The following is a 24,099-nucleotide window of genomic DNA, read 5'->3' as shown; positions in this document are numbered from 1 at the left end:
GGAATATCCTTCTGCAGATGAGAAAGGGAATTAACAGTCTGCAGAATAGTGTGCTTGCTCCCCCCTTCCCCCCTTCGTTCTTCTCTAACTTCCTCTGAAATCCCCGGTTGAAGCTCACCTTATGGTTTGAAAGGATGAACTCTCCATCCTGCTTCTGGTGCAGGGGCGCGTGTTTGTCCAGTTACTTCACTGATTTTCAGAATGACGCTGGCAAAATCCACTTGACTTTTCTGAGCGGAATGCCGTAAGTAAGAAGATTACAAAAGTTCAAGTGTTGAACCTCCTTTTCTGTTGCCTTCCTATCCTGTGATCTGTCCTTTATTTCAGGTGCAGAATGAAGGCGATGCGTTGAGGGATTGACTTGCCGATGGTAAACTCAGGTGAGTTAGCGATGGGGGCGATCCCTCTTATTGTCTTTATATTCCTCCAGTAATGTCTTTTGTCTTTTCCCGATAGGGGCCGGGGTGCGGTACCTGCCAACGTAGCGGTGCCGACCCGAAATGAGGAATGATCCACCAACAGAAGACCGGTAAGTGTTATGGCGGAAAATTAGGCTTTCCTCATATGTTCCTTCTGCTCACCTTTTGTTTCTTCTTCTCTCCCCTAGGCGCAGAGAGGTGGCGACCGGTGCAGACAGTCGCGGTGGAGCCAGAAGAACTCCCGAGGACAGGTGAGTGAAGCGCGGCGCTGCAGCGAGCAACGCAGTGCTTTTAAATGAAAGTCTTTTCTCACGAACGCTGGCGTGAAGTTTCCGGATGCAGGTAAGAAGTTTGATAAAATTCTTGGTTTTCACCTTTCTCTTCTCTTCTTTCCTTACAGATTTTCCAGGATCGAGACGGGCGTGGCTGGAGACCAGATGCAGGAGCAGACACGGTGAGCGTTCAGCTGCTTGGATGCAGAACAACGCGAAGCGTGAGCTACTGTCTGGGCGTGGCATAAATAGCCCCCAAAGTAGTTCCAGGTAAGTATCCTTCCCTGGCCATGCCCGAGTGGCAAAATAGTCCCAATGAAAAAATATTCCCTTTCAGGTCTCGGGGAGGCCTGAATCTTGCAGCATGGTCTGCATCAGGTAAGTGCACAAACACCTTCCTTTATAAGCCTGGCGCCTATGGCTTCAGGACTGATGTCCAACATGAGCCTGGTGCCAACGGCGCCAGGACAGAGTCCAAAGAGCACCTTTAAGGGGTCGCTGGGCTTTTACCGGGGGGCATGATGCCTGCCCCCGGGGGTGCTCGGCCTGGCCTGGTGCTCCGGGGGTAGGCATCATGACAAGGAGCTGCTGATGAAAGCCATATGGAGTCACTCGGGAAATGACCACGCCCGACAAGCGTAGAGGTCTGCTTGCCGAGCTTGAAGAAGGATACTCGGACCTCGCATTTCATCATACCAATGCTCCTCGTAGATCCAGGGCAGCCATCGTGTATGCACGCAGTAAGGGCATACATTGATAGCGGGGCCATAGGAAACTATGTGGACTATGAATTAGCTTCCAGGATGAATCTACCTCTCTGACGAAAAACCACCTCAGATGTCATCACCACAGTCGATGCAACTGAAATTGCCTCTGGGCCTGTAACTCATTCCACCGCAGAGATGACACTATTGGGTCAGGATGGGCATCGAGAGACTATTGTGTTTGATCTAATCAAAGCCCCACAGTTCCAAATAATACTGGGGATACCTTGGTTGGAAACACATAATCCTTGTATTGATTGGCGAGAGAAGAGAATAACCTTCCCGGATTGTGCACAAACCTGTTACCCAAAGAAAAATCAGAACGCAGGCCTGGCCACAGTAAGCACAGCAGTCATGCAACTACCTCCAGAATACCAAGAATTCCAGGATGTCTTCCAAAAAGAACAGGCAAACACCTTACCTCCTCACAGATCGTACGATTGTCAAATCGATCTCGTACCCGGTGCACAAACCCCTTGTAGCAGGATCTATGCCCTTACGGAACCTGAGAACCTTCACCTACGACAATACTTAGACCAGTACCTTGCCAATGGCTTTATTCGCCCATCCAAGTCCCCTGCATCTTCAGCTTTGTTCTTCGTGCCCAAAAAGGAGGGTGACCTCAGAACGTGCATAGACTACTGCGCATTGAACCAGATAACTGTTAAGAACCGATACCCATTGCCTCTGATCCCTGAACTACTAGACCAAGTGAAGGACGCTTTTATATACACTAAATTAGATCTCCGGCGGGGGGGGCATACCATCTGGTACGTGTAAAAGAGGGCGACGAATGGAAGACTGCTTTCCGCACTAAGTATGGGTTATTCGAATACCAGGTGATGCCTTTCGGGTTGTGGAATGCACCAGCAGCCTTCCAATACTTCATGAATGATGTCCTTCGTTAGCTCATTGACGTTTGTGTTGTCGTATATATCGATGATATTCTAATATACTCCTCTTCAGAATCTGACCATGTGAAGCACGTCCGAGCAGTCCTTGAGAAATTGCGCCAGCACAAACTATATGCAAAACTGGAAAAATGCGTTTTTCATGCCACAGAAGTTGAATTCCTTGGTTTTATCCTGACCCCAAAGGGAGTCCGAATGGACTCACGAAAGGTGGACGCAATCTTTAAGTGGCCATCACCAAGTTCAGTTAAAGGAGTACACAGCATGCTCGGCTTTGCCAATTTCTACCGCAGATTCATCCCGGATTTTTCACATGTTGTATATCCCATAACAGCTCTCTTGCGAAAAAATTAACGCTTTATGTGGAATGAAGAAGCTGAAAATGCCTTCCAAGAGCTGAAAGCGAAATTCACGTCTGCACCTGTATTAAAGCACCCACGCCCTGAACTTCCATACATAGTGGAAACTGATGCATCCAGTCTAGCCATGGGAGCTGCCTGTCTCAAAAGGACCCTGAAACTGGTCAGCTTCATCCAGTACCATTTTGGTCCAGAAAGTTCTCGGCACACGAGTTGAACTATGCGGTTACCGACAAGGAGTTATTAGCCATTAAATCCGCCTTCAAGGCTTGGCGGCACTATCTTCTCGGTGCCAGGCATACCATTACTGTGATCACCGATCACTGGAACTTACAGTATTTAAAGACATCCAAGGCAAAATCATCACGTCAACTCCGATGGACATTGTTCTTTGCCGAGTTCGATTTCATAATAACCTATCGACCAGGTTGTAAGAATGGTAAAGCAGATGCCTTATCCCGAACAGGGATGGCAGAGGCAGAAGTGAACCCAGAACCAGTACCTATAATTTCCGAACAAAGAATTCTTGGCATGACTACTCTACAGAAACTAGAGGACATTCAAGTAAAGATCCAACAACTCTTTGATCCTACAGCCCTGCAGGACTGGGTAAAAAAAGGCCCGGACTACTGTCACCAATGATCTGCCTTATTACCAAGGGCGGCTATTTCTGCCACACAAGCAACTACAAGAGCTAGTCATTTCCTGTTATCATGATACCCTAATGGAGGGGCACCTAGGTATTGCAAAAACTAAAGCTAAAATTAAAAGCCAATTCTGGTGGCCCACCTGGCGAAAGGATATTAAATCATTTGTGATGTCTTTTGGCATTTGCGCCCAAAACAAAATTCAAAAGAAACAACCTTTAGACATTCCGCCTACACCATGGCACACCTTATTGTTAGACTTTATTACTGATCTAACCCCATGCAATGGATTTAACACCATTCTAGTTATTGTGGATCTTTTTTCCAAGATGGCCCACTTTATTCCTTTAAAGGGATTACCTTCAGCTTCAATCCTGGCCAAGGAGTTCCTCAACCATTGTTTGCATACACGGATTTCCGTCCATATTGGTCTCTGACTGGGGCAGTCAATTCATTTCACATTTTTGGAAAAAATGCTGTCAATTGGCGCAAATCGATGTGAGGTTATCGGCCATAGACGGCAGGCTCATAGATTAAAACTTACCTGATGCAGACCATGCTGCAAGAGCTCCAAGCCAAAAGGGGCTTGGAAGGGACTACTTTACTTGGGGACTATTTTTTACTCGGGCAGGGCTGGGGAGGAATACTTACCTGGGACTACTTTGGAGGCTATTTAAACCACATCCGAAGAGCAGCACACGGTTCGTGTTATTCTGCATCGAGCAGCGTAACGCTCACCGTGCCTGAAAGTCTGCATCCAACCTTCTGCCACGCCCGCCTCGAGTTTGGAGCTCCTAGAAAAAGGGAGAAAGAAGGAGAAAAGGTTAGAACAAGAGCAATACCTTTGATCCTTACCTGAATTCCCGATCCATTGCGCCTTCGAGCTGGAAGAAAGAAGGTATTTATGCGCGTCGCTTCGCCTGCTGCAGCGCCGCGCTGATCTCACCGGCCTTCGCAGCATCTTCACATTCCACCGCATCTTCCTGCATGTTCCCGCCGCACTCCGGCACCTAAGGAGAAGACAAGAACAGCAAGGTGAGCCAAGGGAATACACAGAGGAATATTAGTTACCCCCCATAGACCTACCTGATTTTACCACCGGGGGTACTATTCCTCTTCACAGGTTGGCGCAGCTTCCACTGCATCTTTGCCGAACCCCGGCCCCTAAGGGGAAACAAAAGGACAGCAAGGTGAAACAAAGTGACTAACAAGGGGAACCCTCCTCACCACAATAGACTTACCTGATTTTACCGCCAGAGGTATTATTCCCCGAGACTTCATACTTTCTCTCATCGCCTGAATAAGGGAGAAAGCAACAGGTAACATATTGACATTATTTTATCGAACTGTGTTGGAAAATACAAATCCTTACCAGAATACTACCGGTTGCCACGAGGAACTCTTCATTAGGGTCAAGCTGCAACCTGCAAGGAATCGGACAAGAGTGAAAGTCAGGCATTTGAACTCTTACAAACTTTATACTTACGGCGTCTTGCCGGGAATCTCAGAGTCAATATTGTTCTGGAACTCACCAATTCCTTCGAGCCAGTGAAGCAACTGGTTATCAACGCGCCCCTGCGCTCAATGCAGGATGGAGAGCTCATCTTTTCAAACCATCAGAAGAATATTCCTACGGGCCAAGCAAACGAAGCTAGGTGGGCCAGTCCAGTTCGTCATCTCGGCCCTACGTGTCACATTGGTGGAGACCGCAGCTGTCCAGTTCCGATCGACGCCTCTGTGGGAGCCAGGTGAGCGTAACACTGGACCGTCGCCCAGGGTATGTTCCTGGTACCCTTCCACCTGGCAGGAGTAAAGAACACTGTCGCCGACTCACTCAGCAGGGAGCTGCGCTCCTGCCATGACTGGGAGCTTCGGCAAGATCAAGTGGATCTCCTATTCTGATGATGGGGCAATCCCTAGATCGATCTGTTTGTGACGGCGATGAACGTCAAGTGCTGAAGGTTCACCAGCAGGTTTCCGGTGCATGGGGGATGCAATCTCCTTCCCCTGGGATGGCCTGTGCCTCTATGCGTTCCCACAGTTACCATTGCTCCTGCGACTCATCAGTCAACTCAGACGGTCCCGGTGCAGGATGAGCCTCATTGTACCGGCGTGGCCAAGGCAGATGTGGTTTCCTGACCTTCTGGACATGTCAGCGTGCCCACCGCCAGTCAGCCTGTCGGCAGACGCGGATCTTCTCGCTAGGGAAGGAGGCGCGATCCTACATCATGATCCAAGATCTCTGAACCTACAGGCCTGGCTCCTGCAGCACTAGAGTTCGGAGGCTACGACATCCCGGCAGACTGCAAAGAGGTACTTGCCAAGGCCAGCGCTTCCTCTACTCTTAAGTGCTATGGACATAAATGGAAGAGGTTTTCTGTCTGGTGCAGTGCACAGAAGATCAACCCGCTACGGATTACGGCCCCCCAAGTGCTGCCGTACTTGCTGGCACTGGCCAAGGCAGGACTGGCGCATGCCTCCATGAAAATTCCTCTGTTTGCTGTCTACCGCTACACCAAAACTCTGGGGCGGTCTTTGCTGTGGTCCCACCGCCTGGTGAAGGAGTTCATGAAAGGACTGTTCCTCTCGTTCCTGCCGGTGAAGGATCTGCCCTGGCGTGGGAGCTCAACGTGGTGCTGACCAGGCTCACGGGCCCGCCATTCGAGCCTATGCATTCGGCACCGCTGAAATTCCTACCGTGGAAGACAGTGTTTCTTGTGACCATCACCTCCACACGACGAGTGGGAGAGATCCAGGCCCTCTCCTGTAAGTCGCCGTACCTGACATTCCACCAGACGAGGGTAGTGCTGAAGACACACCCCTCCTTCATGCCCAAGGTGCCGTCCGACTTCCATCTCAATGAGCCCTTGGTGTTGCCCGTTTTCTTCCCGTCGCCTTTGTCACCGGCTGAAAGGACTTTGCACTCGCTGGATGTGGCTAGAGCGCTGAAGTTCTACTTGAACCGCACAAAGTTTTCAGAAGACATCAGAGCTGTTTGTGAACTTTGGTCCTGTGAACCAAGGGAAGGCCCTCTCCAAGGCTTCCGTTTCCAGATGGCTCTCCCACTGCATCATGCACTGTCACCAGCTGGCAAACCGATCGTTGCCTGGCCGTCCTGGAGCCCATTCGACCAGAGGAATCACTGCAACTACAGCGTTCCTGTCTAGTGTGCCCCTGCTGGACAACTGCAGGGCTGCTATGTGGAGGTTGATGCACAGCTTCATGAGATTCTACTGCGTCGACCGGGATTCCAGGGAGGAGTCCAGAGTCAGCCAAGTAGTGCTGCGTGACGTGTTCGCTTGAAGGTGAGCCTGGTGAGGAGGTAAGAGATGCTTAATATTGAGTTGTTGAAATGCTTAATGTTGAGCCTTGCCACCTCCCGTGGTTGTGCATGTGTATACTGCTATGTATTCTTGTATTCATGAGCATGTGAATCCATGCCAGACCCCATGCTGGAGAAAGAACAAGTTACTTACCTGTAACTGTTGTTCTCCAGCATGGGTCTGGCATGGATTCACATGTGAACCCTCCTTCCAACCTCTCTGCGGCTCTTCTCTTGGTCCTACTGCCACTTTACGTGCTACTAAATCTGAAGATGGCTGCCAGAGGAGGAGCTTAGGTAGAGGGCAGTCATTGGCTGGGGGCAGTATGACCCAAAGACCAGTGATTGTTTATTAGTAGAAAGACAGTTTAGAAACAAAACTGAAACTGATTTGTTCTTTACCGAGTATTCCCAGCCTGACGACGGGGACTATTCATGAGCATGTGAATCCATGCCAGACCCATGCTGGAGAACAGTTACAGGTAAGTAACTTGTTCCTTTTGCCATTCTACCTAAATATCCATGGGAAGGCAACCACCTTTATTCTCTATTTCCTCTAAAAATATTTTTCTGTTGGATTTATCTATTTACTTCAATTATGAACACTTTTTGCCAACCATAAATTGGAGACATTTCCTTGCACCCTTAGTTCATTTCTAGTGCGAGGGCCAGTTTATTGGTTTAATGACTTGACACCGACTAATCTTTGGCTTTAGTTTCCTAGGTAGGGAATCTCTCCTTAGAATAGGGATAGAGTGGGGTTTATCCAACCCATTTCTGTTTAGTAAAGATGTTTGATAATGAGAAAATTACAACTTTGTGTACGCCTCTCATTTCTGACCCCTCACACCTCCCAGTAAATATAATGAAAAGATCCTATTGAAAATACAAGTAAATGAACATCAGTATATGAACATTCATACTCGGCCCAGTTAATATAATGGGAATCCATCAGTAAGAGGTTAAGGAAAATCATGAAAAAGTATTCTGAGTCAGACAAGTTAAGGTAACCAAGCAATCGCCTGGAGGAGGAGATCGTTTTCACAGTGCTCCTAGTCGTCAGTTGATAACAAAAAGACAATAGTGAGAACAAGCGAAGAAGGGAATCATTATGAAACCATTCCTATTCATCTCATTAAAGATATTGAGTGCTTAATCAAGAAACATAAAAAGTAGAAGGCAAAACCCTGAGAGTAATCCGACTTGGTATAGTCACAGTAAAGAAAGCAACAGAGAATCACACAAAGGTTTGATAATCTTACCCTGGGAAAAGGGAAGAATCAATATTGGACATAGAATAAAAGAGCAAGGTAATCAACGAAGAACAGACACTGATAAGAGGAGGGATCATATCAAATCAAGAGTTACATATCGAGAAGGACTGTAAAGTACTGTGAAATTATTAAATAACAATTTGAAGATTAGTTATTGAACAAAGTGCGAGAAGCAAGAACCCAGGAGAAGGAACCCATTTTCCTGTATTTTAGGCATTTTACTGATGACTGACAGGTACCTTAATTTTGTTAGGTAGGAAATACCCCATAGAAATAGGGAAAATAGGCATTTAAATTTGTTCTTTAATAAGCACATTCAGAAATGTCTAAAACGAGTCTGCATCCTTCTCCTGACCTGCCAGTTTCCTGACTCCTACTTGAAGCTCCTCCCAGCCTACAAACCTGCCTAGGACCTGACATGGGCCCCTGGAATCTCCTACTTGTGGATGACTAATCTTGTTCCCAACCTCTTGAATAAATGGCTTGGCAAGGGCCCAATCTCTTTTCACTATTTCCCTCTTTCCTCCTCCCCTTTTTATTAACATGTGACACCTTCTCACTATCCTCTTCATCATATAAATACTCTACCTGTGGAATTCTCGCCCTCACTACTCTCCATTTCCTACCTCTTCCTCCTAGTCCTTCACCATCTCCTTGCTACCACCTTGTCTCTATCTTCCCTCTTGATTTTACCGACGACTTTGTGTCTGACCTTGCCACCTCCTCAACTATCTGATTCTTGTCGCATACCTTTTCTGCTTCTCCAGTGACTACCATCACTTTCAACTCTGCTCTCGTTTTAACTTCCTCCAATCTGTCTTCTGACACTACTCTTTGCTTCAGCTCTGGATTTCACTGCATCATTCCTTTCGTCTGTACTCAAGACCTCTTTTTACCTCCTTGCTCTATTACTGCATCTTCTCGCACCACATATCTCCTGTGGATGTCGCCACCTCCTCTCTCCTGCTGCAGCCTCTCCTACTCTCCTCTTCTCCACTCTATCGCCCTTTCTAATGTCTCTCCAGCCTTTTTCTCCTCCTGCGGACTCTAGCCTTCCTGCTCCAGCCACCTTCAGCCCTGAACTGGGCTGCCTGACTTGTATGGTAACCTCACTACTCCCCTACTACTATTACCCCTGGACTAGGGTCCCTACTCCACCACTACTACGTCTTCTAGGACTAGGGTTGAGGGTCTGCAGCTGTGTGCTGTGAATAAGGTGTTTGTTGGTTCCAGGACCACTTATTTTCTAAATCGGAATGGGTCTGTTCCAAATGTAGAATAATCCTGGTGCTCATTTTGGAATTCGTTTGTATACATGCGGAGTCAGGGAGTGCCGTCTGTCCCTGGGGAAAAGTCTGTGTGGGAGGTCTGATAAGGTAATCACATTTTGGGATGGCAAGTAGTAACCCTCCTGGCTATTCCTGGTTTCCGTATGTGGTTCTCGCTAATGTACAGGTTTTTCTTGCATGTTCCCTAATTCCACTGACCATTCCCTTAATCCTGTGGCAACTGCAAAAATGGCATTTGCAGTGTTCGGTGGGTGGGGGTGCACTTGCTAGCATCATATAGACCCTGTCACTGCATCCCAAATCATGGATTAATGTGCTTCCACCGCGACTTAATCAGACCTTTTACTGAGAATACTAGGCAGTGGTTTCACCTATACAATATTAAAAGTATACAGATAGGTCATGGCAAATCAGATATAGAAATTGATAAGGGGGACTTGATCTGGCAGGACAGCGGAAGTTAATGTGGGGAGCCCGTCCATTAAAAGAAAGGTCAACGTGATTGGAAAGCAACAGTGAATTTGCCACGATCTGTATACTATAGTATTATGAAGATGAAACTACAGAACTATCTGAACACCATTTCCGTAGCCTCCTGGGGCATTGCTGGGTTAAAATGGCAGCGATACTGATTTTGTAACTTATTTGGCCAACTTGTAAATGGTAATATTCCAGGAGACTTAAGCTTTCCTTCCGCCTCCTATGCATGGCTTTGATTTTTTTCACGCTTCAGCAAAAGCAAGTAGGGAGCGGAAGAAATTGCGATGGGTAGGCAATGCCTATTTCTAATGGGCTTTATGCAAGGGCAATCTTAATCCTTTGGTAGCAGATACATTACTGATCGGCTTTCTTGATGAAGATTCTTTTTGTTCTGGTCCAGACAGAATGTTGTGCCCTTTCATTCTTGGACAGTGAGATTTTTGTCATACACTGGAGGATTGCTCAGGAGATGGTTCTTGTATTTTGGAAAAAGCAGCAGCTTATAGCATTTGTTCTCCCATGATGCTGGACTCCAACAGGTACTAATTGTAGTCTTTAATGCCTGAAATGGAAACATCTAAAACGAGAGCAAAAATCGGATGAAATCTGCACCCCCACTTCCTTATAGGAGCCGTTGAGGCCTGTTTTGAAGGACAGCTTAGATCCAGAATTCATGAGGGCCTATGCAAGTATAATGGTGGCAGCCAGACTTCACCTCAGGTCCCAGGCTTCTCACAGGGTCGTAAGTCACAAGCTTCAAAGTGGTAGATTGCAAGAGAGCCACTTTGAGTGGAGGGAAAAAATGAATACGTAATCCTGATTCGTGCCTTTGGACATGTTTAAGCATGACCAAGTAATTTGGGTTTGAGTGTTTGCCGGATTTTTTACTGCAGTCATTGTGGAGTGTAATCTCCCACAGCTGGAAGAAAGGTACTATAGTTCAGAATTTGATGAAGTGGGATAGGTTGGATCCTAAATGTTACTGCTTATTTTCCCTTTTTCGATTTCATCAGAATGGTTTGGCAAACTGATCTACTCCATGGTTATGGAATGGGGTCAGACCCGAACCAATGATTTACTTTCAGACGAGACACACAATTCAGTTTTTGTGAAAGCCTAGGTACAGCGGAGTAGACATTGAACCTCAAATAAATTCTTGACAAATATATACGGGGTTATAGGAGTAAATATATCTGTTGTGCATGGATTTAACCAATGCCTCCAACTGCCTTAACCAGGCCAAAATGTGGGAGACGCTATGTCCTATGGGGCCAAGTGACCATTCTCACATCTGAATTCTCGTCTACATACTGGATTAAGGAGGGATATGTGCTGGCCCATTTCCTTTTTAATTTCTCGCCCTTCTAGTAACGGCTGTGACTGCTGGAAAACAAACCGCAAACAGGTGCTCTGGCTGTTTCTCATTTAATAAGTAAGCATTGCTGTAACAGCGCCACAATGCCGCATGGCCGCTTTGTGCGCTTTATAAATGTAAAATAAAATACATTATGTATTTAGACAATCACATGTCACCATAGAAAGGCAGAAGATGCTTTCTCTTGTAATGCATATTCACATTCACTTCCTCCATTTATTCTGAATTCATTTGTTTTCAATATCATTTCTCAAAGAAAGCAGTTGAGTCATTTAGGTATTTGTATTAACATGAAATTCATAAATATAGGACTGTTATTAAAAAGCCACCATTAAATAGGAGTTGGTGGGACTGGACACCTATCCTTCTGCACAGGTAAAACAAATAAGATTGTTTTTTATAGCATCGTTTCTAGTGTAATTCCACTTTGAAGTCCAACTTATGATCATGCCCATTATCTATCAAAAATAATGCGTGTTTCTAATAACAGTAGTTGCCACATAGAACCGTCCCATGTAAGAAATCATACATGGCCCTTGTTAATGTTAAAGGGTACCGTGCAATATCACCATCAGAGTGGTCGCCTGGCGCTCTACTGGATCTGAAAAGGAGGTTGTGAGAAAAAACGAAGTGGGGGTTTCTTAGGCGGTTAGTAGGGTATAGCGGAAATAGGCAAAGTAAGAGTTGTGATGTCTTGTTGACCGCTTCAGTTCGGTTTGCACGGTTTGCTGAGCTTAGGTATGATTTTCGGGTTGGTGCGATTCCCATGTTCTCTTGTGCAAGGTTATATGTTTGTACGTTGTTGTAGTGTGGTGAAGTGTTTGCGGATTGCTGTGCAAAGATGTGGTTGTGTGAGTTTCTGTAGAAGTGTGTGTGGAAAATAGAGGTTTTAGAGTTGGGTTAGCAGGAGTTTTTTCTTAACTCTTTGATTTGGGCTTCTGTGCTCGACATCTTTGACCATCCTGTGTTTTGGATATTGTGTGGCAGCCTAGTCGGCAGGCACTTTGTGAGTTGTTGGTTTTCCTATGCAGAATTTTGTTTTCATGTGGACATGAGTGGTAGGGCCAGGCTCCCCCCACCCTTGGATAGAGATGATACAGTTAGGGGATTATGGGTCCATGCCAGGCCTTCTTGTGGGTGGATCCCCATCTACCGTGGTTTCCCTCTGTGGCATTCTAGTGGTATGTGGACATGAGTGGTAGAATTCTAGCAATATGTGGATGGGTGGTTGGGGCGTATGCCCCCCCTCCCCCTACCTCCAGTTAGAGATGATTTAGTGGCTAGTAGGTCCCTCCCTGGGCCTCTGTTTTCCAGCTGAGTCTATGGTTCCTAGACTTTCCCTACTGATTCTGATGTGAAGAGCCACGTTTTAAGTAGTCTTCTGAATTTCTGGTGATCCTTTGTATTTCTTATGTTTTTTGGTAGGCAATTCCAGGTTTGTGCTGGGTGGTGAGAGAAAGATGATCCTTCAAATTTTATTTTAATCTATGGTTTTGGTTCTAGATGGATGTCGTTGCTTGATCTGAGTGGTCTTGCAGGATGGTAGATGGTTATTTTCTTTTTAGGCACTCTGCTCCTTGGCCGTGGATTTCTCTATGCATTATGCACATTGGTTTGAACCGTATTTGTTGTTTTATCAGTACACAATGTAGCATTTTCAGTGCTTGGGTAATGTGTCCTCTTTGTGGTAGATTGAGCAGGAGTATGGCTGCTGCATTTAGGATATGTTGAGGTTTCTTTGGTAGGCATTCCGGTGTTCCTAGGTATAGGCTGTTGGCGTAGTCTACTCTGGTCATGATGAGTGGGATGATGGGGAGTGTTTTATGGGTGAAGGAGAGGAATGGTAGGATCCTTTTTACTGTGTGCAGGAGGAAGAAACATTTCTTGATTATTAAGTTTATTCTGGCTTTAGTGTTAGTTTGTTGCCATCAAGACTCCAAGGTGTTTTACTGTTGTTGACTGTCGGTGCTGTTCCTAATTTCACCAGCCATGGGATGTAGTGGTTGTTTTCCCCATTTTGGCATTTAACCATTATTTCTGTTTTTCCCAGGTTGAGTTTGAGGCTGTTTGTGTTCATCCAACTGTAGAGTTCTTGTGGGCAGTCTTCCAGTGTTGTGTTTTCTTCATGTGTGTATTGTATTTTGAAGATGATCTGTGTTTCAGCGTAGTTGTAGCATTTAAGGCAGTGAATTTCAATGAGTTTGCTTAGTGGAGTCCGGTATATGTTGAAGAACAGTGGAGAGAAGGAGGATCTTTGTGGTACTCCACAGGTGGTTTCCCTTGAAGTGGAGGTGAAGGTTTAATCCAGACTGTTTCTGTTCCATCTTTTAGGAATGATTTAATCCAGATTAATGTTATGTCAGTGATTCCCATTTCTTCCAATCTCCTGATCAGAATGTCATGGTTGAGTGTGTCAAATGCTGCAGAGAGATCCAGGAGCATTAGAGCTGCGCTTGTATCTGAGTTGGCATTAGTCTTTAGATCGTTCCAGATTGAGAGCAGTGCAATTTCCGTTCCTCTCATAGATCTGAAGCAGACTTGTGCTTGGTCCAGCAGTAGGTGTTTTTCTATGTATTCTTGTGTTCTTCTATAGATGTAGATTTCGAGTAGTTTCACTGGTCAGGGGATGTTTTAGATGGTCTGTAGTTGGAGGTCTTCTACGTTGCCTGCTGTGTCCTTGTGGAGTTGCTTGATGTATGCCGATTTGAATGATCTTGGTACTTTCCCTGTTGAAAGTGATAGGTTAATAAGGTTTCTGTAGTATTCCATAGGTGTTCCTTGTGTGAAGACTGGCTTGTATATGTCTGTGGGGCAGAGGTCCATGGGGGAGCCTGCTTTGTTGCCATTTCTTACCAGCTTGACAAATGTCTCCGCTGACATTTGGGGGAAGCTTTGGAGTTTGTTCTGATGATCCTCGGTGCAGTGTGGGTTGCGTGTTGTGGCTGATCTGTCTGCCTTGTATGATTTGGTGGATGGCGCTGATTTTGTTTTTGAAGTGGTCAGCAAGGTTGTTGCATAGTTTCAGTGAGGGTATCAGTGTGTTGTTGCAACCAGGGGGGTTTCTCATTTAGTTTATGATGGTGAACAGTTCTTTGAGGGTGTTGGCAGCTCTGGTGATTCGGTTGTCATAGTATTTCTTGTTGGCCTTATGGATTTATTTTTTGTAGGAACAGATTTGCAGTTGAAACTGTAATTTCTTTGCCTTGTCATATTTTTTCCTCCATTCTAGTTCCAGCTTCTTGTTCTTTCTTTGCAGCGGGGTAAACCATTTTGCTGTTGCTCTTTTGTGCGACAGGGTGAAAGGTTTTTTCTTGGAGATGTCATTGATTGTTCCAGTGATCCAATTATGGATTAGTTCTGTTTTTCTGTCGGGGTCAACTTCTTTCAGGGCTGTGGTCGGTGGTTGTTTGAGTCTGTCAGGCTGAGTCTTGTTTGATCTGCGGAAGCTGCTGAACCCTGACAGCCCCTCTAAGGTGTGAAACACTCAACCAATAATTTCCACAGCTAAATATTCCACACCTCGGGGGAGGGGGGATGCGGAAAAAACAACAAACAGACTCTTTCCTGACTTCAGGATATCTGCAGCAAGGAAGGAAGGAAGCAAAGATTATGCAGTCAACATACAAAATCAACTTTAACTTTGGCTTCAAGGTATAATGAACTGCTGAATAACTCTTGTACCTGTTAATCCTCTGCTACCTGCCCAGAGGATGGAAACATTAAAGCTTCACCAAATTAAAGGTAACACGGCTTTCCCTAGAGTGGCTGAAAGACTGTGTTCACAAAATATCAGTCTGTCTTTACTCCAAAAAATAAAGATATGCACAGAAAAATGGTTGCTCTTTAAGCTCTGTCTTTTCAACCTCTTTTCTTTAAACTTCTTGTTCAAACACATTGTTTTTATGGACCTCGATGCAAACAGGATACTGAGTCTTCCATGCTCCACTGGTGGATAAAAAGTCACTGCGATCTTCAAGTCCTTAAATTATCACATGACCTTTAACTCTGCCTCTACAACCTTAACCACTGTTTAAAAGCTGCATATGTGTTTAATAACTATAAACTAACGCTTTGGTTATGTTATCACTTATCAACTTTTAAAATGTAATTCCCTCAGCGGCCGCCGGGGTTGTCATTTATGGGCATGCTGAAGTATTTACAAACAATAAAAAGATCAATCTGCACACCTTATTTTTGTGTGAATATCATTTGTAGGTTTTTTTAGGATTTAGTTGTTCTTAAGGTGCGGAGGAGAATAGAAACCACCCTGGCATATGGGTTCCAAAGACATACAGAAATATATAAAGTTCCCAAATGTGGGAACTCCCGTCCTCTGCACTCTAATGGTGGCTCAGTAACGAGTCCTGTAAGTAGTTTTGTATTCAAGTAGAGAATGAAATGATGTTCTTTTTAAATAGAATTTGACAAAAATAAATTATTACTTGGTCACATATATACACATATATGCACATTGACAATGATTCATATATGTAAATCAAATTATTTATTGGAAGCCCAACGCGTTTCGTGAAAACAATTCACTTCTTCAGAGGCAATTTTTCATAATCTTTACATGACATATTTAAAAAACAATATTCAAAAAATACATATTAGTCCCAATCAACTTCATACCAAGTATATTTTATATTTTATAAACTTCATAGGATGCTGAAGTATTTAACATTACGCTAGCCTAAAACACAGCATATATTTCTCAAAGAATATTTACATTAAACCACAATTCTTTTTAGGAAAGGATTAACTTTCTTCATAGCGCTGGCTCAGACAAAAGAAAGACATGCGCGCACATGACCAAAAATAAAACCTGCTTTACTGCATAGAGTCTCACAGATTATAATATCTGATTAAAACCACTTATTTGCTTGTATCAGTCAGTTTTATGGTTCAGAACAACGGTTCATTAACTGATGAGGTAAAAGTCAGCCAGGCACTTATCTCTTTTAACTTGAAGCATCCACAGCTCACAGTTCATTTCTGTTTTCTCCAGTAAAACACCAAAACTTTCTTCTTAGCTCTCTCAAGCTAGGCCAGGCCCAGGCAAACATGGCCCACCACTGGATCTTCTAAAGTACTTGACTTGCTCAGCTGATGGAAGACAATGAAAGGCAGTTGAGCACTCCTTCCAGCTGAACAAAAGGAATGCTCAGCCAATCGGATCACAGCTGAACAAAAGGAAGTCTCACCCAATCGGATCACTGCTGTGACCCTCCATCTTGACTTGGGATTCTATCCACAATCTAAATGATAGTTAAGGCCCAACCAGCACACAATGAAAGAATGCATAGCAACACTTAACTAATCACACCCTAAATCAACCACCATCACAGAATAAGACCCAGGGAATCCTGACAGTACCCTCACCCTTAAAGCCCTGTCTCAGGGCCAGGTTTACAGGGAAATTCTCTATTAAACTTAGCAATCAATAACGGAGAATGGACTTATCTAGCTTCCTCCCAGGAACGCTCTTCTAGACCAAATCCTGCCCAAACAATGAGATACTGCAAGGACCCTCTAACCCTCCTAGAGTCCAAAACTGATTTAACCTCAAACTCCTCTGAACCTCCCTCCACCTGAATTGAACTCCCAGGAATTCTTAGTCTAGTTCCTTTATTAACAGGCTTCAAAAGACTAACATGAAATGTGGGATGAACTTTAAGACCAGCAGGCAAATTCAATTTCAATTTCACTGCCACCAGATTTATTACTCTCTCAACTTCAAATGGTCCAGCATACCTAGGACTGAACTTGTTTTTCCCTTTTAAGTCTTAAATACTTGGTTGATAACCACACCAACTCCCCAACTTTATACTGAGGACTCAATCTTTTTTTCATATCAGCATATCTCTTATACTTCATTTTATTCTTCATTAGGGCTCCCTTAGCCCTCAAAAAGTTGAACTCCATTGACCGGAGTCGCACCTCCTCCGCTGGATTATCATCCTCCCTTCCCAAAAAATCAGACCAGAAACAAGGATGAAATCTTCTGGCTAAAAAGAAAGGAGACATAGTTGTGGAATCTTTTTCACAATTATTGTAGGCGAACTCCACCAACCAAATCAAATCTACCCACTCAGAACTCTCACTCAAATAGCACCTCAGATATTTTTCCAACTCTTGGTTGACCCTCTCAACTTGCCCGTTAGTTTCGGGATGATAACCTGAAGTTAAACTGACCTCCATCCCCAATCGTTTACAAAACGCTTTCCTAAACCTAGAAATAAACTGAGATCCTCTATCAGAAATGATCTTACAAGGCAAGCCATGTAATCTGACCACCCCTTGAAGAAAATACTGAGCCAGACTCTCTGTTGTAACCTTTCCCTTTACAGGAATAAAATGTCCCTCTTTAGTCAAAAGGTCAACCACTACCAAAATGGAAGAACAACCCTGATCTTTAGGCAGGTCAGAAATGAAATCCAAAGCTACAGTATGCCAGGGTCGAGGAGGAATTGGAAGAGGCTCCAGTAAACCCATTGGCTTTCCAGTTTGACTTTTTGCTTGTGCACACTCCGGGCAAGTCCTCACATAATTCAAAGTATCTTGTCTAATTCTTTCCCACCAGAACTCTTGTCTGATTAACTCAAGGGTCTTTCTGAAACCAGGATGGCCTGACAACTGAGATTCATAGCAATCCTTTAATACGTGCTCCCTCAACTCCAGATAGGGTAAAAATAAATGATGATCAAAATAAGGCAAACCATCACGAATACAGCGAGCTGGATCTTGTCACTCCCAATCTTCTTCTGCTTTACAGACATTACCTTCCTGATCATTTCTGCCAAATTTCTCTTGTCTTTAGTTCCAGCAGCCATGAACCGTTCTGGAGCAATCAGTGGCACAGGATCGCAGTCAATTCTCAAAGATTTGCTTCCCGGGAACTGGCAAGACAAGGCATCAGCCTTACCGTTAAGTTTCCGAAAAACAAGGACCACCTCAACTGTCTAGGAGTCAAGGTTTTTGCAGATTTTAAAAATAGCAGATTGCGATGGTCGGTTAAAACCGTCACCGTGTGTCTAGCTCCCAACAAATGATGTTGCCACTCCTTAAATGCTGATTTTATGGCCAAAAGTTCTCGATCAGAAATAGTGTAGTTAACTTCTGCTGGTAAAAATTTCTTAGAAAAGAAAGCCACAGGGTGTAACTGTCCAGTCACAGCATGCCTTTGCGACAAAACCACTCCCATAGCTAGGTTCAAAGCGTCGGCCTCAACAAAAAAAAGCTTTGCAGGATCAGGGTGAATAAAAATTGGACTAGACACAAAACTAGCCTTTTAGCAATTGAAAAGATTTTTCTGCCCTCGAGCGCCAAACAAACTTCAATCCTTTTTTGAGCAATTTGTTAATTGGAGAAACAATTTGTGAGAATCCTTCTATAAACCTCTGATAAAAATTAGCAAACCCCACAAAACTCTGGACCTCTTTTACCTTAGTGGGTGAGGGCCAATCTAATATTGCCTGAACCTTCTGAGGATTCATTTCTAACCCCTTTGGAGAAATAATAAATCCTAAAAACTCGATGGATTCAGAATGAAATTGACTTTCCAATTTGGCGAACAGATGATTTTCCTGCAATTTCTAGAGCACCTTCTTGACATAAATTTTATGTTGATTAATATCGGAAGAAAAAATTAAGATATCATCAATGTACACTACCGCGAAAATGTCCAAAAACTCACAAAGGTCTTCGTCCGTGAAAAACTGAAAAGCCGCCGGAGCATTGCACGAGCCAAAAGGCATCACCTGATATTCAAAGAGCCCAAACCGGTCTTGAAAGCTGTCTTCCACTCATCCCCCTCTTGAACACTGACCAAATGATAAGCTCCTCGCAAATCAAGTTTCGAGAAAATAGTAGCTCCCTGGATCTGATTAAGCATCTCAGAAATTAATGGAATAGGGTACCTGTTCTTAATGGTCACCCTATTCACTGCACGATAATCAATACAAGTTCTTAAAGAACCATATGGCTTTGGCACAAAAAACAAGGGGGAAGCCAAAAGGGGTTGTGAGTCCCGAATAAATCTCTTTTCTAGAATCTCAGCCACGTATTCTTTCAGGTATTTGTTCTCTTTCTCAGTAAGAGAATAAACTCTACTACTGGGTAATACTGCTCCTGGCTCCAGATCTATCCAACAATCGAAAGATCTATGTGGGGTTAACTCACCTGCAATCCTCATCAAAAACGTCCCAAGACTCGTGATAACAATCTGGTAGTTCCCCCCACTAAAGCCCCAATTGCATGATGAACTACAGAAGCTCCCTCTTCAGCCAAAACCTTAGACGCGGATACCCCTTCTATTTGAGAAGTTTCAACAGATCTCTCCCCAACCAAACACTGTTCCAAACAAAACTGGGACTGCATTTCAGCTGTTCTTTGCCCCCAATCTATCTGGGGATTATGGAAAGTGAGCCAAGGCATACCCAAAATAATTTTTTGCTGCGGTGCGTCTATCAGCTCAAATGAAATGTCCTCCCTATGACCCCCAACAAGAACCATATTCAACACTTCAGTTTCATGGGTAATAGGCCCTGATGAGAGAGAAGTTCCATCAACAGCCCGCACTTGTTCTACAACCTCCTTCTGGATAGACTGAATACCCAAGGCCCTGGCCGCTCCCCAATCCATGAAGTTACCTGTGGCTCCTGAATCAATAACTACAGGCCCAGAACCCTTTAGATTTGTTACCTTATCAAACAAGGATACATTCACTGTAATATGCAGAACTGCTTGTCTGGTATTCGCCACCTGCTGATCTTTAACCGCTGAAGTAATTGGTCTCTTGGGAGTATATGAACAATTCCCTAGAAAATGACTGTCCCGACCACAATACAGACATAACTTATTGGCACGCCTTCTCTCCCTTTCCTCCTTAGTTAAAGGGGCTCTTACCCTAGAACACTGTTCGGATCCCTTATCCTCAATACCTCAACCTCTTACTTCTTTACTTGTCAACTCCACTTTAACTGGCTGTTCAACCATGCCCAAACGCCTTCCATCACCAAATGCTTGCCTTCTCTCTCTCCTGCTTTCATTTAAACGATAGTCCAATTGAATAATTAAATCCAGTAGCTCCTCACAAGAGGACGACCTATTCACTACATTGGATAAAGAATCCTTCAATTCCTCCCTTAAAACTCTATAAAAAAGAGAAGACCTCTTTTCTTCCGGCCACTTACTTTCCAAAACTAATGACTTTAATTGAGTAATATAGGACACCAGATCACGTCCTCCCTGACGCAGCTCTAATAATTCCCCATTTGCTTCAAAAGAGGTCTGACGCTTATCAAACATTTTACGAAATTCTTCTTTAAACAAAGCAAAGTTTCTCAGGGCTGAATGTTTCTGAGTTACCAATAACCCAGCCCAAGCGGCTGCCTCCCCTGTTAAATAAGACATAACAAATGTGACTTTAGCTGTTTCAGAAGAAAACATTTCTGGTTTACTCAAAAAATGGAGCTCACATTGTGTGGTGAAAATCTGAAATTTTTTAGCTTCTCCTCCATACTGCTCAGGAGCCGCCAATGGAACTGGCAAAAGTAAAGAGGGAATTCCCTCTGTCACTCCACTGCTATTCCCTGCCTGAGATCGATCCTCATGCACCCCATATAACACAGGAGGATCCTCTCCATCCTGAACTCTGAAATCCCCCATTCTTCTTGCCTCTGCCTCCTGCAAACTCGTAACCTTCTCACTCAATTCCTCCATTTTCTTACTCAATTTTTCGTTCTCCCTATGAGAAATGTTTAACTCCTCTCTCAATTCCCTAATCATATCTCCCAAAACATCCATAGCGGTCTCGTCGGGATTTATAGCAGCTCATGCAGACTCAATTATCTTTGGACTGCATAATCTTTGCTTCCTTCCTTGCTGCAGATATCCTGAGGGTCCAGAGGTCAGGAAGGAGTCTGTTTGTTGGTTATTCCACATCTCCTTTCCCCCCCGAGGTGTGGAATATTTAGCTGTGGAAATTATTGGTTGAGTGTTTCACACCTTGGAGGGTCTGTCGGGGTTCAGCAGCTTCCGCAGATCATTAGACAAGACTCAGCCTGACAGTATGAAAGGCAGTTGAGCACTCCTTCCAGCTGAACAAAAGGAATTCACAGCCAATCAGATCACTGCTGTGACCCTCCATCTTGACTTGGGATTCTATCAACGCTCTAAATGGTAGAGTTAAGGCCCAACCAGCACACAATGAAAGAATGCATAGCAATACTTGCCTAATCACACCCTAAATCAACCACCATCACAGAATAAGACCCAGGGAATCCTGACAGAGTCCTAGTTGTTCTACTAAGTTCATAGCTTTGATGGTCCTCCACTTTCATTTCATGATAGTCGGCAGTTTGTCGGGTTGTTTGGCTGTTTTCATGGGTATTGTGATCACGAAAGGGATCATGAGGTGGCCGCTCCACAGGATATATATTGATGGCGCCGTGGTGATGAGGTTTTTGTTGGCGAAGATTGCATCTAGCATATGTTCCGCTGTGTGTGTTGCTCCTTTGACTAGCTAATGTAGTTTCATTGTCTTCAGCTATTTGGCTAATGATTTTCTGGAGTTAGTGCTTTCTTCTTCAAACCAGATGTTGAAGTCTCTGAGGATTATCAGGTGTTCCTGCTCGATGTCTAGATTGGTAATGGCTTCAATGAAGACGTCCACGAAGGTTGCATCGGAAGTCGGTGGTCTGTATACCAGAACACATTTTTGTTTTGTTTTGGGGTTTTCTGTTAGGTGAAGTATTAGGGATTCACAGTTTTCAATGCTTAGTGGTTCATTTTTTAATTTATTTTCAGGTGTTCCTTGTATGCTATCGCAAGTCCTCCTCTTTTGTTTTTCCTGTTTGCCTGTGAGCACTTGAAGTTGTCAGGGAGGCAGTTACGAAATTCAAAAAAAGGGCACCTGGCTAGGCCCTGATAAACCAGGTAGGTATATACTACTAAATCAACATGATCAGGGTGAGAGATCACACATATTGGTCCTTTGGTATACTTGTACACAATCACAAAACTATAACACTGTTCAAACAAATGAGGCAAATATCCATATAAATGACTTCACACTTAACGGCCGCATGTCCTAAGACAACGCATGCCACAGCAGCGTACCCAGGCACTACCACAGGATTTGATAGATATTAAAGGCATGAACCGTCACAACGGGAATTGATAGAATCTCACACAATATGTGTCGCCTGTTTTTTTATTTCTAGTTGGATTACATTCCCGTCAGACGACGCTTGGCAACACAGGATATTTACCCACTTCCCTTCTACTGGATCCATGACTAAATGCATGGCATAAGGGGCTGTTTCACCCTAAGGTAAAAACCGTCCCGCACTAATATATTAGACTGAGTATTGTATTTTCTCAGCCCTACAACTAGTTCTATCCATGTCCCTTTGGTTTTGTCATAGGTGGACTGGATTTTTCACAATCAGCATTTATAGATGAGTCATGGAGAGGCGGGCACCTCCTAGCATTTAAGAGAGGGTTACTTGCAAGAAATTACCGCTGCAAACAAGTACTGACGGTAAGCCTCATGCCAATGACACTATACACATTTGCATATTGTTTAGCGAAATAAGCATCTAACAGGATGTGTTTACATTATATAATAAGCTCCTTAAGATCACACACTGGTCTAACACACACATCCACTGTCATTGTATTTTGACAGATACCCAATGGACACAGATAACACATCATTCTCCCGTCCTGAAGAAGGCCATTTTCACACGAGCCTCAACAAATAGCTCTACCTGGCCAAAACATTATAGTGTCGACAACCTCCTTTTTGTAATGTTCAGTGTTGAATCTCACACTGTTTTCTTTGTACTCCAGAAAGACCTAATGCTCTGGATAGCGCATGCTTTTATGTAAATGTATCGTCGAGAATGAAAAAAACATGTATTGTACGAGTTAAATCCTTCTGATTCAATTGTATTGTACACATTTGTATCACTTTTTGTTGAAACTGACAGTGTCCTTTGTGGGGTATTGATTCTTTGATCATTTTTAAATATTGACTCGTTGATTAAAATAACTTAGGGTCAGAGACTCATTTGACCCAACAGTAACAGTGTTATAGTTTTGTGATTGTGTATGAGTATACCAAAGGACCAATATGTGTGATCTCTCACCCTGATTATTTTGATTTAGTAGGGAGGCAGTTATGCAATGTGATTTTGTAGTTGTCATCTAGCCATGTTTCCGTTATGAATAGGATGTCGATACCCCTGTCACACAGGAGGTCGTAAATCTCTGTGGCATGTTTGGACATTGATCTTGCATCGATTAGGTTGCCATGGATCCTTTCAATGTGGTTTGGTTTAATTTTGAATACTTGTTTTGTCTTGCAGTTGTTCTTTTGGAGGGCTTACGTGTTGCTGTCACACATTGATTGGTGCTCCATGGGGTCTGTATCATCATTGAAATGGTCTGTTGGATTGATTTGTTGGGTTATTGATTTCTTCTTTCGTGTTTTGATGTGGATGATGGTGGTGCCCTTGTGTTTTTGTGCTATAAGGAGTGAGGGTGTTGATTTTGTTCCTTCCTCTTAAAGTTTCTCTTCTTTACTGCATGGTTCTGAGCATGTCTAGGCATGTCGGTGTTGTTGAAATGTTGAGGTACAGGGGCAGTTGTAAGGTACTCCATAGATATTTTTCTCTTCTCATGATGTTTGTTCTGTTGGCCGCAGTGTTTGTAGGGGTGTGTTCTGTATTTGTGGCCGTTTCTACTGGAAGAGTTTGTGGATACGTTCGGTTTGTTTCTTGTCTTGTTTTTCTTTGACGTCGTCCAATTCTGTGTCAAGGCATCTTGTCCTTGTTGGTAACATGGTTTGGGGTTTGGGTCACAGGGCCTGTAGCCCACCTGTAGGACCTTCTGTGGTTTGGATGGTGTCAAATCCTATTGCGTTGTGATTGCAGGTGTAGCGGAATACACTCTGTGGCCTTGTGTCTTTGTACCTTGGTT

Source organism: Ambystoma mexicanum, chromosome 4p (assembly GCF_040938575.1).
Source record: "Ambystoma mexicanum isolate Mex_15411 chromosome 4p, UKY_AmexF1_1, whole genome shotgun sequence".
In the NCBI taxonomy this organism is placed as follows: domain Eukaryota; kingdom Metazoa; phylum Chordata; class Amphibia; order Caudata; family Ambystomatidae; genus Ambystoma; species Ambystoma mexicanum.
This window is presented reverse-complemented; position numbering follows the sequence as displayed.